Raw genomic sequence first — 12,297 nt, 5'->3', positions numbered from 1 at the left:
CGGTGGCCCGGCTCCGCCGAGGCAGCATCCGGCACGGAGGCGAGCGCCACAGTGCCCGGCGCGGGTTTGGGGTTTTGCCGTAAAATTTTGTCTTTTTTTAAAAAGCCCCACCCTTTCGGAGTGACAGCTGTGAGCCCCAATCCGCAAAGTAAACCCCACCTCCCCCTGGTCGGCCCCGCACCCACCCTCCCGGTCACCCCTCCCTGCCTGTGCGAATGGAGGGGGCCGCTGGGAGGCCGGTAAACACCCGGCCAGCTCCGAGGAGCCTGAGCCGGCTGCCCGCTCGCCCAACAGGTGTCCACATGGCCGTTGGCCTCCCTTTCTCTGCAGACCTCAAGCGAAGGACAAAGTCTTCCAGCCTGGAGGGTTTGCAAAGCTCTCCGGCTGCCGGTGAACACTGAGATGGCTGCAGAGCGGTCCCTCAGCCCGCGTTGGGCATCCCCCCGCAATCTCTGAGCAGTAGGGCCTCTGACGCGCCGTCTGAGACCCATGCTGCCTCCCCCAGCCCCGACCCTGCAATGACTACCAAGTCAGAGATCCTAAAAGAATTCCATCTCGATTCCTACCTGGCCCCCCTGGAACTGGGAATGGATCCCTTAAGGGCCAATGTTGCCTCCAGAAGACAAAATACACGGTTTTTCATTTATACCTTTCTGAATCTCTAATGAAGACATCGCGAAACCAAGATCGCCCTGTGATTTTAGCTCGAGGACTCCTCTGCTCCATGTGAGCCTTTGAACTAACCAGATCAAAACTCAGAGGAGGGAGAGCCTTCTGAATATTTAAAGAATATTGTGAATGAACAACAACCAAATCAAATGTGAATTTACCTCAGTGGGTAAAATGGGTGATTATCATCTGGCCAAGGGAGCAACAGCTGTTTTATCCTATATGCTCGTGGTTGCAAAAAATGGACCACGGCTTTAAGAGTTTTTACATTTCAAAGTTTCAAGGAAGGTCGGAAACGCGAGTGCTGTCTTCCAAAAGATCGTCTTTCTGGGTTTCACGCTCTTTGAGATGTGTGCTCCTCCTTTATTCTATATTTACTTTTATGAATGTCTGCCAGTCTTTCTGTTTTTCTTTTATTTCTTAAACTTCTGCCTTTTCTCTTTGGCTCTCCTCTAAAATTCTAAGAAGCTAACGCAGCAAAGAACCTAAGAGGTTGCGCATTTCAGTGCTTCTGAGACTTGAGAAGCATCCACATGGCTCTGGAAGCTTGTTAAAACCCAGAGGGCTGAGCCTGCCCCAGAGTCCCTGAGTCATCAGGCCCAGGTGGGACTCAGGAGTCTGCATTCCTAACAAGTTCCAGGGGATGCTGATGCTGCTTGTCCTAGGACCACTGGTCCAGTTCACCATCACCTTCATCTCAGTGGTGAGGAAACTGAGGTTTGGCCCCTTGCACACCTTCGCCTGGCCTCCTAGTAGCAGAGCCAGTGTCTGCGCTGAATGCCAACTGCACGTTGCCAGAGTCAGTTTTAGTGTGAAACCGAGTCTACTTTTAAAACATTTCTCAAATTTATTGACTAGGAATTGATGGTCCCTGTTCTTTATTAAAAACAATCATTTTGTATTTTCTGAATCAAATTAAGATTTTTTTTTCCAGAATTACAGTCATCAGATATCTTTTGGGTTGTGTGTAGAGGGGAGCAGATCATGGAAAAAGATTTCTCTATCTACCTCCTTAGGATAAAGAGTGGCTGGCAGGTCCCAGCTGCTGCCCAGACTGTTGAACTCTTTCCTCATTGCGCATAGTTGCCCAGACAAAGTTTTTTCTAGTCTTTGGTGTGGAAGCTTTTTTGGGAAGGTGATCAGTGGCTAAAATAAGATGTAAGAATGGCTTCTCACTCTGTCCTCCAGTATGCTTTTCTCGCTAATACATCTAATCTTCTTTGGGTAATTAGCACAAGTAATCGTGAGGGAAGCAGAATGGCAGAAATGCGTGGAGAAGCGTGCTGGGCTGGCCAGCTCCCTCGCTGCATCCTGTGCCTCTGGGACCACGTCCCATCCGAAGCACCTGCCTTGTCTCTCTCCAGTTAATTGTAAGAAATCTGCTTTCCTCCAAGAATCTGTGTTTCATCTGCAGGGCCATAAATCAATCTGTAAGCCTGATTTTGTCGGTAATTAAATAGTACTAATTGTTTGTACTGTGTGGATTAGGCCTTTCCACAGGCAGTTTGGGTTCCTGTCTTTCAATCAAACAGAACGTTCCGCACAGCAGTTTCCAGAGACACCAACTTCGTCCTGTGGAAGGGAGCCTGCTGGAATGCAGGTGCAGCAGGGAATTATCCCGCTGGTGGTCTGGAAGATGCTTGTAGGGACCACAAAGACGGGCACTATTTACAACGGAAACCTCTCCTCCAGCCCTTCTGATTACGTCAAGGAGAAAGGTTCAGCCTGAGCTGTTCTGGAACAAGCTTTTCACAATTGCAAATGCCCTTGCTTTTAAAACAGAGGGAACGTCTTTGCCCAGAGTGACCATGTCTAGCTAGAATGTATTAACGTTGGCTGATTTTTCTTCGATCATTAGTATTTTTGCTTTCTCACCATCCCTTCACTTTAGTGATATGTTTCCTTTGAGATTAAGTTATGGAAGTTTCTGAAGAGTGGGTTGATTTGAAGGAGAACATTACATCGCTCCTGATAGAGCCACACACATCATCTTCCCTCCGTGACAAATCTCATGAAGATGTGAGAAGTGCCTGGAGTTTGGGGAACACTGAAATGAGAGCTCCCGGATCCATCCGTCCCACGGGTGCAGAGGACTCTTTTCGAAACTCCTTTTCTTCTCAATTTCCCAAAATTTGTGGAATGGGCAGGAAATAGAAAGGCCAGACCCCACGACTTGTCTCCTGCAAGAGTCGGGACAGCATTCTGACATGCAGTACACTTCGCCATCAGGGACAGTTCACGCCCTTCCTGGTGAGGCCGGGCGATCATCCCTCGAGAGAGAACTCCTCAGACTCCGTGAGGTTCCTTTGAGGATGGCACCACGACTGTTCACCAATGTTCCCTCCTTCCTGGCACATGGATGACTATACCTCTCAATGCTAAATGTGAGCAGAAGTGTTGAGGGTCACTTCCTAGGTGAGGCCGGAAAAGCCCACCTGCGATTCTCCGCTCTGCGCCTCCCTCTGCCAGGGGCCTTGAGGAGCTCACGGGTTTGAGATGATGCAGCTGCTACAAGGAGGTGGCGCCCCCGTCTGCCAGCCCCGCAGGCGTGTGCAGGGCCAAGGCCCCTCCAATCCACTTGAGACATCCAGCAGGAGAAATGAATTATTCTCGTGTTGTCACTGCAGTTTCCGGTTCTTCTGGTTACCATGCTAAAATCTGACTGTTCTACTCTCCTCCGTCGGTCCTTTCTTACTCCCTCACCTCCTCCCAGGCCTCCACAAGCACAAGTTAAAACCCAAGCCTGTTAGAGCTCTCCCGCACAGCCCACGGCATCTCCAGGGGCTCCTAGGGGAGCCTAGAGCAATAGCCCCTCCTGCAATGGTCAATAGTGTGATGCTCCGTTTGCCTCCGTGTGCTGATTTACGGATCAATACGGAAAGTTCAACCAGCCTTAAAGAGTCTTCTTTGAAGTTATAAGCCTGGAATAAATCATACATTTCTACATTTAGCCCCATCGACCCCGGAGGGTTCCTCAGTCAGGGATGAGCATTCCCCCAGAGGACAAGGAGAACCTGCGAGGCCACCTCTGCCCCAGACCCACTGTTGAAAGACCTTGTGGACTTTTCACTCTCTTGTCATTCATTGCAGCCTGTGGGAGATGCTGCTAGACGCTCGCTAAAACCCGCCTCCTGCACCTGCTAGACACACAGCCAAGCCACACGCCAGGCCTTCCCAAGGTTAAGGGTGGCTATGGGTTGAGTCATGGCCAAAAGGATGTGGGTGGAAGTGACACCCGTCCCTTCCACGTGGAGCCCATGACACCTCCTCTGGCCTGCTCCTCCAAACTCCCCCGCCTTCAAGCTGGATGCACAAGTCCCACAGGGAGCCCAGATCCCTCGTGACGGCAGAGTGCCTAGCTGGAAGGAGACTGCCTCCCTCAATGTGGAAGAACACGTTTTGTCACTGAATTTGGGATGAGCCAGAAATAAGCTGGTATTGTGTTAAGTACTCAAGTTTGAGAGTTTGTTGGTTATGGCAGCTGATGCTATTACTCTAACCAGTACTGTGTCTGTTGCTCTCTGCAGTGCTCCACGTAAGCAGGAGTAGAATACAAGTAAACCGTACAACAGAATCCCCCCCCAGCTCTTCACACCAAGAAACAGCTCAAGGTCCAGGGCGGGGAGAGACGTTGGGCACCTGGGACTGTCTCTAAGCTTTGGGTCAGTTATGATCCATCTTGATTCAAGCGGGGAGGTAAGGGGTGGCTCTGCCAAGCACGCTGGTGAATGGTTGTTCAGCGTGCTGTGGGTACCAGGCACGGGGCAAATGCAAAAATGTGGACCGCCGCCCTGCCCTTAAAGAACTTGCACTTGATCTCTGTGGTCTTGAAAGAGCACTGCAGAGAGTAAGTGCCGAGAATTCCCAGGGAGGGGCCTCATGGGCTGTGTACTCAGAGGAGAGGAACTGATGTGGGTCCCTGACCCCGCTCCGTGCATACGTATTACACGCCTGTTATTGGCAGGCACTGGAGGTTTGGGAAGTGTATAGGCCACCGTGGAGCTTATGTTCTCCTGAGGACAGATGGACAGGAAGCCAGCAAAGAGAGACTACAAGACTTTCAGAAAGATCCTAGGGGGAACTCAAACAGGACAATGTTTACTTGACCTTTACAGAGGTCAGGCAAGGCTTCTCTGGGACTGTAGCGTTAGAAGAGAGACCTCACTAATGGGAAGGACCGTCTGTGTGCAGATCTGGGTCGTGAACATGCCTGGTGGAGGGAACAGCATGTGCAAAGGCCATGAGGTATGAAAGAGCTGGGAGGATCAGAAAGAGGACCGTGTGGCTGAAGCTGAGTGAGCCAGGGAGGGAGTGGAAGGAGGAGAAGTCAGGGCGTGGGTGGAACACAGATGCAGGGCCTCATCGAGGTTTGGGTTGGTGTAACGGGATCGGGAAGCCAGAGTAGGGCATCAAGTGGTATGAGCCACTTCACGTTTCTAGAAGATCTCTTGAAGTGCCAATAGCACCTAAGAGGCGGGAGCAAAGTATGAGGCCTCCTCTCCCGGAGCCCCTCCTTCCTGCCCTCCCTGGGCTCACCACATGGGGCCTCCGCATGGCCATGTGTGCCAAGGAGGCTGGGGAGCTAATAACGACCCACCCAGAGTAGAAACAGCCTCCGGTGAGCCACTCGGCTCAAACAGAGAGGCCCTGCTGGGCCCAGGGGGAGCTGGTTTCCGCTGGCCGCCAGCACCCTGAGTCGTTTCTGCTCTCCTCTCTTAAGAACACCTCTATCCATTCCTCGTCTAACAAGTATCGACTGTCAGGCTTCCATCCATGCCCTGCACCCGCCTGGATGACTCTCGGGGGCAGAGAAAACAGAGGTGAGGTCGATCAGCATCGAAGTCCAGGCCGGAACTGTCAGTCCGTGTGACGGCGTGTCACATGCTGGCGGCAGCCTCTGTGGTCACTGAGAGCTGGTACTTTCCAGTCCCGCTGCGGGAGGCGGGCCTTCCTTGTGGAGGATGCGCTGTCAACACGCAATCAGGAGGAAAACAGGGGTCAGTCGGAGGTCTAATCCAGAGATCGACCTTCCCACGGAAAGTTTCACCCCCTGCCTAATTCAAGAGCTCGTGACCACAAACAAAAGAGGAAACTGGTGTCCATGGGGCCTGAACCACCATCCCACCATGAGTCTGACACGTCGGAAGGACCTACTGACTTCTGAACTAAGCACCCAAATGGCTTGATCTTGCAGCCCCTTAAAATCAGTGTTTCCAGTAGACTTGAAGGTCTGTGTTCTTGGATCACAGGCCCCTTTGTCAGGGGCTGAATCAGCGGGGATCTGTGGATCGGCTGTACACAGCTCGGTATACTATTATTGAAGAAGACGGCTGCCCAGCCTGCCCAAAAGAAAAACGTTTATGAAAGTGACACCCCGGGAGGGAATCCTGCCCTGGAGGAGGAGCTCATCGCGGCCGCAGAGGGAAAGGCTTTATCTGGCAATTTGTGCAGTTTGCCAACATCAAAGAGAAAGTCAGCACTGTCAGGTGCTCCCTGCGAGCGTGTAAGAGCCCCAGCGCTGAAGGCTGAGGACATGGCCAAGGCCTAATTTAGAAGTGATTTAAAGGTGCTTTGGGGATTAAACAAGTGGAAATAATAGGACTGAGGCTGCTTCTGCCCCAAAAGAACTCTTTTTCCTCTTAATAAACGTCCTCTAAGTCCACCGAGTAAATCATGTGTACCCGCCAATCACTTTCCGAAAGCTGACGGCCCTCAACAGTATAGATCTCTCTGCTTGCGACCTCAGCGAGGGAGGAGTTAGGCCTGCTGTCCTCCTATCCCCACAGATACGTTGGTCCAAGTCAGAATGTAGGGCCCCACCCCCCCATAGTCACAAAAATCTTTAAAAAGATTATTTCTAACAATTCTTAAATACCAGTTTTTAATTTTCTCAAAAGGTCTTTGTTTGCTTGGTGTTTAAATCGGTCAACATGGGAGTAATCCAGTGTGATTAAATATGATCAGTTATTTGTAAATTGACTTTGGACTCATCCCATGAGAGAGGTCCGTCTAGAAAAAAGTGACCGATGACCCCAGTGAGCTCTCTGGGTCTCACAGTAAGAGCAGTGGCAGAGCGTGGTGTCATTGGAGGGCGGGTTTAAAAGATCGCCTTCAATCGTTACCCCAAAATAGCAAAATCTGTGACACCGGATCCATATTGTTTTCGTTATTTTAAGAATCAAAAATGTTGAAAAGCAGCCCTGGGAGATGAGACTTTCTCGACATTGCGTTTTGCACAGAACAGCAGAGCAGAGCTGTGGTCGCCAGCACCGGGGTGGCTGGGGGTCCCGCCGCCTGGACTCGCGGCATGTGTGGACCTGCAGCGACCCCTAGTGCTGGAGAGGGGGCAGCTCAAGACACCTGTTTTTCCATGCAGGGAAAAAGCAGCCGGTTGCTGTCCTGCTTCACCCTGATTGAAGAAATCTCCCACTGTAGCCAACGGACACGTTTTAATTAGTCAAAGGATATTTTTAAAAACTTTGAATGTTTCTTATCACATAGTTTTAACAAACTAGGAAAGTAAGCAAGCCAAGCGCTGTCATCAAGGATGTCCCGTGGCTGGTCCTGTGAAGTGAGTGGTGGGCATCTACAGCCAGCACCTTGTGCCCTATATAAATATATATATATATATATATATATATATATATATATATATTTAAAAACACCATGGAATTGGCTTTAAAAATTAGACTATAAGCGTCTAAACTGTGTGCATCCCCAGTAAGACTTGGGTTCAACTTTACTCGCTCTTTAAAGTCTGCCAAGCAACCGATCGTTTTTAAATGGTTGTGCGCACCCACATTGATAACTTAAATGTGCACGTTTCCAAACAGGAAGGTACTGGTGGCATCCTCCGCTTTCTCGTCCTGCTCTCCAGGACTCGATGGTCTTTGAGTAAAGGGAACACCTGGTTTCCTGGCGTGGAGCTTAAAGGTCGGCATCAGAAAGAGAGCTCTGGGGGCTGGCCCTTGGCCAAGTGGTTAAGTTTGCGCCGCTGCCTTCAGCCGCCCAGGGTTTCACCGGTTCGGATCCTGGGCGTGGACATGGCACCGCTCATCTAGCCACGTTGAGGCGGCATCCCACATGCCACAACCAGGAGGACCCACAACTAAAAATATGCAACTATGTACTGGGGGGGGGGGGGCGGGTTGGGGGAGAAAAAGCAGGGCGAAAGAAAAAAAAAGATTGGCAACAGTTGTTAGCTCACGTGCCAATATTTAAATACAAAAAATAAAAAAAAAGAAAGAGAGCTCTGACCTACGGAGCTCCCTGCATCCTGCTCTAGGAGAATGGAATTTACATGTGACTGAGAGACGAGCAGGTCTGTAAAGAGGACGGGATCACACCAGTGTCCTTGACGATGGCAATGACCAGTTGAAATAGAGAATCTTACAATAGGGGCATCAGGCCATGCCAGAGGTCAATCCTCTCACGTTGATCTGAGAGGATGAAAACCAGAAAGAGGGAATTCAGTAACTTAGATATTGCTGCCTTTTAAAAACACTGCCACAGGATAAAATAATCTAGAAAGTAGAAATCTGAGCATAAATTGCTTCTTACAGTCAAAATTGGCCCCTTCTCTTCATTATTTCTGGTTTGATCTGATAGCGACCATTGGGGAGCACCCATCTGCAGCTGTTGGTCAGTTATAATCTCAAATAAACTGAAATCCAAGTGGTTGGGGTTTCTCTTTCCTTTATTCTAGCATTTTTCGTGCTGAGACAGCTTTGGAAATAACTTCTAGAAAATCCGTTATGAGAAGCCTGTGCTTAAAACATTCATACTTTTCAAAGATTTCAAAGTTCATTCCAAAATTACCCTTCAGAACATTATAGTTAGGGGGCCAGCCCCAGGGCACAGTGGTTAAGTTTGGGGTGCTCCGCTTTGGCCACCTGGGTTTGTGGGTTTGGATCCTGGGTGCAGACCTACACCACTTGTCAGCCATACTGTGGCAGCAACCCACATATAAAATAGAGGAAGATTGGCACAGATGTTAGCTCAGGGCGAATCTTCCCCAAGGAAAAAAAAAGAGGAAGATTGGCAACAGATGTTAGCTCAGGGAGAATCTTCTTTAGCAAAAAAAATTATAGTTTGGCTGAAATTTCCATGCTAGCAAAACCAGTTAGCTGCACATGCACCCACGTTGAGTGGATGCTTGTTAAGAGCTGGCAGATTCTCAAACCATCTATCTTGCTGCCATATCTGGCACCACTGTGTCTCAACTACAAGATGTGCTCCTGGTCACTGATGACTGGTCTAGAGGTGGCCCATAAGCCAGACCAACCACAGCCCTGCCCCAGGACCCTTGCACCTGAAGCGAGAGGGAAAAGCCATTTCTCTTTGGCTATCTGGAATATATGATGCAAAACTTAGACGTTTCTGTCAATCTTGCCCACCACTTGATCTGGAGAATTGGAGGAAGCAACACGAGGAGAACAGATTTAAGAGACAAAGTCAGGCTGCCCTTCTGGTCCCTAAGTCTGGTCATTTCTCACATTCCATGAAACACCTAGTTTCCACATAAACTCCGCTTTTTTAAGCTAGGCCAGGTTGAGTTGGTCCCTCACCACCGAAAGATTATCCTTCATCTTTCGTCTCTCCTCTAACTAGCTCTGACAGTTGCGCTCCTGCTTCCATCCTGATCGAAGAAATGCTAGGAAAACTAAGTTGGCTCTTGTCTCCCTTTAGCTCAAAGCCCTCCTGTGGCTCCCGTCTCACTCAGGGAAAAGCTCAAGTCCCCACAAGGGCGAACATGGGCTGCCCCACCACGCGCGGTGGGCTCTCCTCCTCTTCTCCTGTTCAGCCAGCCACACTCCCTCCTCTAACACACAAGCATGCTCCTGATGCAGGGCCTTTGCACAGACTGTTCTATCTGCCTGGAATACCTTCCCTCAGATACCTGCATGGTCCACCCCCTCTTTCATCCTGGTCTCTGATAAACATCACTTGCTACAGACGCCTTCGCTGAACATAATGTCTAAATAGCAGCCCCACCGTCTTCTCTCCTCTTATCCTGGCTTTTGTTTCGTGTCGTTCATCACCTCCTCAGTATGATGATGTCTCTCTCCCCCACCTGGAATACAAGCTCCTGGAGAGCAATCACTGTGTCTGTTTTGTTCGCTGCCCTGTTCTCACTGCCTGGAACGCTGCAGAATAATGCTCTGAATAAATTTGTGAATAATTTACTTTTTAAATAAGTTAATGAATTAACGACTTCTACCCCCACCCTCCCAGCGCCCCCAGCCTGAGAGAAGGTGTGTTCTCCACTGTCTTTGAAGAGGCTGCTGCTCAGATGCTAGTCACCTACTGTCTTCGGCAGGACAACTGGTCGACTTAATGAATTTAACGTTGAACTCAAGCCTGGAGCTCAGTTAATTAGACCACTCGTTGCACTGTGGGGACACCGAGAGAAGCAACGTGACTTGCTTTTGATTGTATTTTTTGTTTTTCCGTTGGGGACGGTTAATGTGAAACTCACCCCACCGATTCTTCCCCGGTTCTCCGGTCCACCCAATGCCGTTTGGGGGGCAGTGTGGTAAGGTGTATAGAGGGAAGTCTCTGCTTGGATCTGAATTAACAGCTGTGTGACCTTGGCCAAGTTACCTAACCACTCTGAGCCTCAGGCTCCTTATCTTAAAAAACGTAGACCATGCTATCACCTAACTCGCTGTGCTATTACAGCATTGACTGAGGACACCCGCATGAAGCACCTACCTGGGGCCTAGCATGTAGTTGGCGTTAAAAAAAGAGCGCTGTGGTTAAGTTACTGTTTCCTACTGGAATAGAAATGCATTTTTCAAAATGTTGTTTTTCCTTGTCCAGTTCCCTGCTTGACGATCCACATAATTTATTGGGTTTCTGCAGGGTCAAGGCCAGGAGCAGATTTTCTTAGCGTGATGTTACATGGTCTTCATGGGGAGAGTTTCACAAACTCATAATCGAAAGTCTTGTCGGTATCTATTATGCTCACATTAGGCCTCTGAAACTGTCAGTAATCAAGAAGTCAGAGATACAATGCCTACGGATCAACTTCACTCATCCTGCAGTTTAAAATAAGAATCTTGCTCTTTTTTTTGTTCAAGTTTTTCTTTTCTGCACAAAAAATTCCAAGGCTTGGGGAAAAAGAAAAAAAAAGCCCGAGACACCTTGTGTAATTGCAAACTTCCCCTGGTGAAGAGTGTGCAGCTGTAAGCTCTGCTGGTTGGTTGTTGCTGCTGCTGCACACGGTTCGGAGAAGATGCTGACGGAGACGTGAGCCGTTCTGTCGTGCCGCATCCTCAGGTTTTGTTCTTGAGCTGTTGCACCTCTGAGCTCAAGGTGAGTGTCAGACGTACCATTTTGAAACGGTGTTGCTGGGGTATTTATGTAACGTTTGTGGTGCGGCAGGAAGCCGGAGCAGCTCACCTGGGCTCGGGAGATGGGGCCCCAAGGTCAGGGCCATCCGGTGCCCCCGCTCAGGTGGCACCGCTGTGGTGAGACCCACAGGCGCTCTTCCTGCTCCAGGAGCACTAAGGATGCCGGCTCGCCCTCCCTCCCACAGAGTTCCCGGGCCGGGCCGTGTCGCTCTGCCTTCAGGCTGGGGAGGGAAACAAGACTACATGAACTAATGCTAATAAATAATAAATAATTCATTGCTCCTTCCAATCATTTACGTCATCCAATAATGCCCGTCTCTCCCCACCACCCTCCAAATAAACTTCCTTTCACGAACCACCTTCTCCAAAGACGGCCACAACAGTGCCTCCCAACCACATGCTCTTCTCAGTGTGACCTCGACACTCCTTCCATCAGGACGGGGGTCTCTGTCCCCTTCCCTTTGTGCCTACATGGGACCCAGCACATAGTCAGCATTAAGAAAGAGCGCTGTGGGGCTGGCCCCGTGGCTGAGTGGTTAAGTTCGCGCTCCGCTGCAGGCGGCCCAGTGTTTCATTGGTTCGAATCCGGGGCGCGGACATGGCACTGCTCATCAAACCACGCTGAGACAGCGTCCCACAGGCCACAACTAGAAGGACCCACAACGAAGAACATACAACTATGTATTGGGGGGCTTTAGGGAGAAAAAGGAAAAAAATAAAGTCTTTAAAAAAAGAAAAAAGAAAGAGCGCTGTGGTTAAGTTGCTGTTTCCAACAGGAATAGGAAGGCATTTTTCAAAATGTTGGTTTTCCTTCTCTGGTTCCCTGTTTGACTATCCCCATAATTTGTTGGGTTTCTGCAGGGTAACCAATAGAAAGTGGCAGAAGTGGCACCATGTGACTTCTGAGGTCGGTCAGAGAAGGTAGACCACCTTGCCTCTGGAGCATTCATTCACGGAGTCGTGAGGCACCAAGGAAGAAGTGTGACTACCCCGGGGGAGGGGCAGCTGAGCCTCGTGGAGAGGCCGTGTGCCAGCATTCCAGGGAGCAGTCCTAGTCTCCGGTCCTCCAGCTGAGACGGCAAACATGTTGATTATGTGAGCCTTCAGATAATGCCAAGGTAGGGAGGGCTGTCCCACCGAGGAAAATCAGAGTGTGGTTATCGAAACAGAGTGGTTTACGGGCATCCAATAGCAACAATATGGGCGTCCAATAATAACAATATGGGCGTCCAACAATAACAGTATGGACGTCCAATAATAACAGTATGGGCAT

Source organism: Equus quagga, chromosome 15, assembly GCF_021613505.1.
Source record: "Equus quagga isolate Etosha38 chromosome 15, UCLA_HA_Equagga_1.0, whole genome shotgun sequence".
Classification (NCBI taxonomy): Eukaryota; Metazoa; Chordata; class Mammalia; order Perissodactyla; family Equidae; genus Equus; species Equus quagga.
The sequence above is the reverse complement of the archived record's forward strand: the minus strand, read 5'-3'. Positions refer to the sequence as shown.